Here is a 7,735-nt window from a genome sequence, read left to right as displayed (position 1 = left end):
TGCCAAAATTTCTGCCCAGGCAGTTTAGTACACAGGCCAGTGCATATATCTGAAATATAAAGGAAGCCAGAGGTTAAGTTTAAGTTTCAAAGATTTGAAGAGTAAGCAGGGAGAGATAATTAACTTTTCCCCAAGTGAATCAATCCACAAATCTTTACTGAGCCCCTTCTCTGTGCTCCCTGCTGTGCTAGCACCGTGGGGGCTGTGAGTCTGATAGAGAATATAGTCCCCATCCTCAGGGAGTTCACAGACAAGTCGGGGAAACAGAATATATGTGTAGGATGCAATCAGAATGCAATATATAATCACATCAGAACATGCAAATTGTGCAGGAATAGCTGATAGACAAAAGGAATTAGGAGGCAGTAATGAGCGAGGCTAAGAGCACTTTACAATAAGTCACACTAGGTTAATGTCCAGAATTCAAAAGAGCCTGAAGCAAGGACTTGGACGCCACAGAGACAGATTAAATACTGTTGGGACATGGAGCTTTAATGATTGATAATAAACCCAACTGAAATGTCTTCCTGCACATATATTTACTTTTTAAATATTGTACTCCAACCCCTTCCAAAAAGCATTTTGGTAGCGAGATATCCTAGACCTCTCATGTCAAAAGAATGTTTTCTTGGAGCTCTTCATCTTTGTGTCTCTCTAGAAGACAAGTGGAGAGTGTGCAGAGGGGAGGGGCCTCATGAAGGGAGGGAAGAGGTTAGGAATATAGACTCTGGAGCTGGTCTAGATCCAAATTCCTGGTTGACCTTGACAGCTGTGTGACTTTGGGCAAGTTACTTAACCTCTCTGTGCCTGTTTGCTCATTAGATTATAATCAGGATTAGATGACTTAATTCAGGGAAAGCACCCAACAGGGTCTGGCCCTCACTAAACTGGTCCTACATAATTATAATAAGAGTAATAATCATATCTTAAAATGCATATTACTGGGCTTTTGTCTTTTGCATTTCCATGTGGCTGGCCCTGTCCCTAGTCATCCTGAGGCAGCATCGGCCAGGGATGAGGGAATGGAGGGATGTGATTTAGGGTAGAATCTAAGAGAAGAGGATAGTGTTTCCACTGGAGGTTGGCAAAAAGAAGATGTTTTGAGTTGAAGCCAGGATCTTGAAAGCCAGACTTGGCTGTGAGAAAAGACTGGTGTCTAAGTTCTTTGGCTCTCACTGAGCACATCAAAAGCCAGTCCTAGAGGGCTGAGGTCACATTGTTCTGGCAGAGCAGAGAGGACACTGTCTCCGCCTGGGTCACCTGGGACAGACTTGCTGCCTCAGAGAAAGGCAGGCTGTGAGGGAGAGGAAGTGGGCGGTGGGCCCTCGGGCGAGGGGTTGTGGGAGGAGGGGGCCCCCTGCGTCCTGAAGGCCCTCCCTCAGACTTCAGCCTGGGAAGACAGATGGAATGAGTTAAGAGCATGCCCGTGGTTTAGGGCCTTGTGCTTCTCTTTCCATTGGTGACTCTCTGAGGGATGCTGTCCTAGGCCCAACCTAATCATGAGTTAGCAAGGAGGAGAGGTCAGACAGAGAAGGGCAGGGACTAGCCCTCTGCTGTGACCACAGGGTTCCAGAGGCCCAGCCTTGCCCAGGGAAGTTGGGACGAGAGGCCGAGGCCCAAAGCCTTCACTGTATCCTCTGTAGAACAGCCAAGGTGCAGGGCCGGGAGGAGGGAATGGCGCGGGCTCCGGGGTCTGCAGCTCACAGTGAGCAGAGCAAGGCCCAAGAAGAAAGCAGAGGACAGGCCCCACCAGCTGCAGACCTGGGCGCAGACTCAGCAGACGGTGCAGGGGCCCCTCTGCCATGAGGTGGCGCACACACGGTGTCTGCCACACACTGGAGTGCCATTATCTTAGTAAAGGAGGAGGGCGGGGAAGGTGTTCTGAAAGAGCATTTTACATCTAAGATGGCCAGTTATTCTAGAGAAACTATTCAGTTTTGCAGAGATAAAGATACCAGGTTAGCAAGGTTTTGCCTTGTCTGAGCTTTTTTTGTATGTGTGCCAAATGCGGATGGGGATTCATGAGGAAGCCCGGATCCATTCTGGAATAAGGAAAGCTACATTTTACTTGGCTATCTAAGCACAGTGTAAGGGAGTCAGTGACTCTGCTACCTTCAGACACATATATCTGATAAAATAGCCACCTGCTGTCAAGCCCCAGACACTTGCCTTTCTTATAAAGCAAGATTTCTGGAAGGCTGGAGCTCCCAAGTACATTGTAATCACTTGGGGGAAATTTAGAAAAACCCTGATCCACAGGTCGCACTCCCACATACTACCACTTAATTGGCCTGGGGTGTAAGCCTGACTTCAGAATTTTCTAAAGCCTTCAGGTGATTAATGGGGAGCCAAGGTTGAGAACCACGGTATAGGAAAACATTGTCCCCACTGCTCAGAACACTCTCTTTGAACATAGAAATATAGAATGAGGAATACCTGTTCTTATTGTAAATATAATTTTTCTGACATGAGAGGATAAAAATGATATCCAAGAATGAGACCTGGCTAATGACATTTTTGTGGTGCACTTAGCCTTCTTCGTAGAAAAGCAGGTCTTCAGGGTATTGTTAGAGCAGGCAGATAGCTAGATATGAGCAGAGAAAGGGACACAGACCAAATGGCAGGAATTGGGCAGAAAGGAGGGGCACAGACCAAATGCAGGAAACCATACATCATGTAAGCACCAGGGGTCCCTGGGCAGAGAAAGAAAAGCAGGAACCTCTGGGCTGATAAGTGGTCACACCTTTTGGGGTGATGAGTGGCCTGGAGACCGACAAAAAAAGGTGAGAAAAGGAAGGAATTTCCAGGGTCTGAATGTAACCTTTTGCTCATTATGCCCTCATTTCAATAAAATTAGCCTTTCAGTTTGGAAGTACCCATCATGCACCGATGCCATGACAACTCATATCCAGACTAAATAAGGACAAAAATCCCTCCTCCCTTTGGGAAGGTGGAGCTGGGATGAAAATCAGGGAGCATGATCCTAAATTCCTCCCTCCCCAATGAATATTCTGCCCATTCATTTTTACACTCCATGTAACCAATTCACCAAAGAAACTCAGGGCAGCCGCTCACCTGAGCCTGCCAGCTCTCCCCTTGAGAATGTACTATCCATCCCTTAATAAATCCTCACTTTACTTTCTTAACCTCTGCATCTCACCTCTGAATTCTTTCTGGGACAGGACAAGAACCTAGACACCGGCTACATCTAGTGGCAACAGCATCTTTCTATCCAAATGTCTAAAGCAGCACTGTCCAGTATAACACAAACCACAAATGCCAACCGCCTATGTATGACATTTTACATTTCCTAATAGCCAACTTTCGAAAGTAACTAGATGGGGTGAGATTAATTTTTTCCCCCAAATTTGTAGATACTGACAGGCATATGCAGAATAGACAAACGAGATTATACTGTAAAGCACAGGGTAGCTCACAGTGAAAAAAATGTGACAATGAATATATGTATGTTCATGTATAACTGAAAAATTGTGCTCTACACTGGAATTTGACACAATATTGTAAAATGACTATAACTCAATAAAAAAATGTAAAAAAGATTAATTTTTAATAAATCCCATAACTAGCCCAATGTATCCAAAATATTATCATTGCCACATGTCATCAAGTATTAAAATTATTAAGATATTTTCTATTTTTTTTGTACTAAGTCTTAGAAATCTGATGTGTCTTTTACAATATTTGTTTCCTCCCGTAATCCCAGGTAGCCCTGTCAGGTTACAGAGTCCCGTCTCCCCTGAGTAGTTCTTTGGGACCTAATAGAAACCTTATCTATCTCTTTCCTTCAGAATCAGTTCTTCAGAGAAAGTAGAGAATGGATTCAGTCTGGGAGGTGAATATAAAGCAATTCCAAGAAGTTCTACGACCTGAAAAGGGAGGTCAACATTCAGGTAGGGGAGTTAGGATCTTCCTTTCTTTTCCTGTAACCCACGGTACTAGGAGAGATGTAGGACCCTGAGGAATGAATGAAGACCACTCTGCCTCCTTTTGTAACTCTTTGGACCCTTTCTATAATCCATGATGTCCAATTGGTCAGATTTCAGGGCCAGGATTCGTCCACTTAGTTAAGCCCTTTACAGGTGAAAGATGTACCCACTGGAGCAGGTGATGGAGATTTTCCTCCCATTGGTCCTGTAATTCCAAGAGCAGAGTATTGGCAGTAACATAAAGTACACAGGGTAGGTTTTATACCCTACTGTTAAGTGTTACTGAAATCTTTCTGGTGTGGAGGAAAGGATTCTTTCAGATGTGTCCAAACAGCTGACTAGAGTTTTGCATCATGGTTGGGGGAGATAATAAAGGGTCTTGCTTCTTTCAGGAAACACTGTCCTCAGGGACTTTGAATAAAGAGGTGGATGGTCTGGATAGGGACAGCTGTCTTTCTTGGGCCCTGGCCTGACACCATCAAATGCCATGTGACTATGACCCCTTAGCCAAACTGTCTTCCTCCACAATGTGAGCACTTAAGAGTCTCCCTCCTAAAAAAATCAGTTTGAAGAAAATGTATTTTTTGTCTAATTTATCTACTTAAGCAGTGGTAACTTTTTTGGTTCCAAGGAACAAAAAATAAGACTTGATAAACCAGGCTTTAGGCTCACATGCGCTCTACCTCACTAGTTGGCCTTGATAAGTCCTATCAGCTTTTCCAGGAAAAGAGGAGGGTGGCCCCTCACCTCTCTCCCATGTTCCAGCAACACTGACCTATGAGCTGTTCCCTGATTATAAATGTCCTTTTTCACTAATTCCGGGCTTTTGCATGTGGTGTTCCCTTTACCAGGAATATTCTTTCCACTGCCTTCACCAGGCAAACAGCTACTCATGCTTCAGATCTCAAGCAGGGGCAGATCTAGGTTTTATGGGGCCTGAAAATTAGACAACTTGGTCTAGGGAGAGGCTTTGAAAAAAAGATAAAAAATATGAATTCAAAACTAGGTACAAAATGAAAGAATATTCAGAATGAAAAGAAAATCATAACAAGTCACAGGTGCCTTAGAGATTCTGGTCCCTTCCTTCTGTGATTTCTTTGGACAACGTGGCAGAATTACTTAATAAATGTGCTTTTTGATTGCATCCTGATTTCTCCTTCCCGCCTAGAATATGCTACAAGTCCCCACATTCCCTGGGGGACCTGAGGCTTTAGCTTTATAAACTTAAGGGTAAATTCAGCTCTTGTCTCAGATTTTATATATCACTTTCTCTGTGAATCTTCTCTGAACCTCCAAGACCAGATCTGGGCTCCTTATTTCTGTCCTTGGGACCTCCTGGGTTCTAGTCTCATCATAACTCTTACCTCAGTGCATTAAGATCACCAGGTTAGGTCTGACTCTTCAACTAGACTCGGAGTTCTGGACACTAGAGCTGGTGTCTTTCTTGCCAGTCTACCCTCAGAGCCGAGTCCAGCACCTGGCAGACGCGGGCACTCTTCAAGTGTCTGTTGAACTAATATGACTATCTGGTTTCCCCTTCTAACCTCTAGGATTCCTGATTCTTCAGAGCTAAGAATTCTCCTCCTAACTCCTTTAGATGCCCACAGACCTACAATTTCACTCCAGCAACACAAAGACAATCCCATTAGTAGGCATTCTCACAAGATAACTGGGTGTAATTGCCATATTTATTCAATATATGACTTCTTCCTGAGAACTTCTTAACCAGGGACACATAATGCAAAAGGAGATGAAGGAAGTACAGGACTTTTTTTGGGTGGGGGGAGGGGTAGGGAACTTCCACATTCTTCCCCAATTCATCAGCATAGCTGAAGCTTTAGTTTTTAAAATGACAGGGAAATGTCAGGTTGCTCAGCAAATGGCAATTTCCCCCACTCCTTGTTGCTTGCAGAACCACATTTCTGTGGGGATTCTTCCTACTGTAAGCTAAAAGATGGTGGCCTCTTGGCCAGCTCCGAGGGGTGAACACTGTGCAGTCACAGGAAACCACGACCATGTTTTATTCTCTTTGCCAGAGACAGCTTTAGAGGTAGGGAAGCGACTCAACTCTGGCCAGTAGGACATTTGGGGTATTTTGCTGCGGTTGGTAGGTGATTTTAGGAAAGACTTTCCTCCTGAAAGAACAGAGATACCCAAAGGGAAATCCTTTTTTCTAATTTTGGATTCATTTTGTAGATATGATGCTGGGAGCCCAGGCTGCCCTCTTGTAATGGTAAAGAGACAAATGTGAAGAGGAAGCAACCAAACTTCTTGTTAGGTCAGGTAACAAAATCCTCTTGTTTAAGCCACTTCTAATCAGTTGTTCTACAAATTGTAGCTGAAAACACTTTGATATAATTTCTGATAAGGCCAAGGAAGTGAATTGGGAGATGAACTGAAGAAGGTGTAGCAATCACTTAATTATTTTGATGGTTATTATGATAATAACATACTTTTTTTTAGTGCTTTGAAATTGTAAAAGCATTTCACCTTGATGACATACTTTGTGTAAAGGTAGATAATTTACTTTTTGAAGGTAGAACATTCACGTTACATTTTTAAAATAAAAAGATTTTATCATCTCTTGAATGAAGCTGGGAATGAGACAAGCCAAGTGATTCACGTGTGAACAACCCTCATTTGGAAACAACCTAAATGTCCATCAATAGATGACTGGATAAAGAAGATGGTGTATGTATGTAAATATATATATATGTATGTGTATATATATATGTATATGCATATATATATACACACACAGTGAATGTTACTCAGCTATAAAAAAGAATGAAATAATGCTATTTGCAGCAACATGGGTGGACCTAGAGATTATCATACTAAGTGAAGTAAGTCAGACAAAGACAAATATCATATGATATCACCTATATGTGGAATCTAAAAAAAAATGATACAAATTATATTTACAAAACAAAAACAGACTCATGGACATAGAAAACAAACTATGGTTGCCAAAGGGTAAAGGACCAGGAGGGATAAATTAGGGGTTGGGAATTAACAGCCACAAGTTTCTATATATATTATAGATGAACAACAAGGACCTACTGTATAGCACAGGGAACTATATTCAATTTCTTGTAATAACATATAATGGAAAAGAATCTGAAAAGAAAAAATATATGTGTATTGTATATGTATAACAATCACTGCTGTACACCTAAAACTAACATTGTAAATCAACTACACTTCAATAAAAAATTAAAAAAAAAATAAAAGGAAAAGAATATACTCTAAGTATATGGGAGAAAATAGTCCATCGGTGAAAAAACTTTCTAGGATAGTAGTTCCCAACATTTTCAATGACAAAGGAAGTCTTTTAAGGTCACTTCCCACATGATAGTGATTGAATTTTTAACACTTGTTCATGGTAGGGCCTGGGGGGTAATGACAAAGTTACTTTAAATACAGTGACACTTTTAATCAGTCCTGTTTTATCACTCACAACAGCACCCCCATGGGTATGAAAAACAAGTGTACAGATAGATGTGTGTCAGGCATCCCCAGATAGTGTCAAACATCTTTAGTTAGTGGACAGGAGCGCAATGTCTCTGTAATTCTTGGAGGTCTGCAGCTCTACAGCTGGGCGCCATTGTTCTCAAACATTCTGCCAGTCCACTTAAGAAGGTCACCTTGTTAGGAGAAGGCGACACCAGGGAAGCAGTCTCCTCTCCACTGGAGTGGTGGCAGGGATGGTCCTGCAGCATTGCTCCCAGATAGAATCTCTAAATCCTGTTTTGTTTCTTGAGTGCTATCGCTCCTGAAAACCCGCC

This window comes from Camelus bactrianus, chromosome X, assembly GCF_048773025.1.
Source record: "Camelus bactrianus isolate YW-2024 breed Bactrian camel chromosome X, ASM4877302v1, whole genome shotgun sequence".
Lineage (NCBI taxonomy): Eukaryota > Metazoa > Chordata > Mammalia > Artiodactyla > Camelidae > Camelus > Camelus bactrianus.
The sequence above is the reverse complement of the archived record's forward strand: the minus strand, read 5'-3'. Positions refer to the sequence as shown.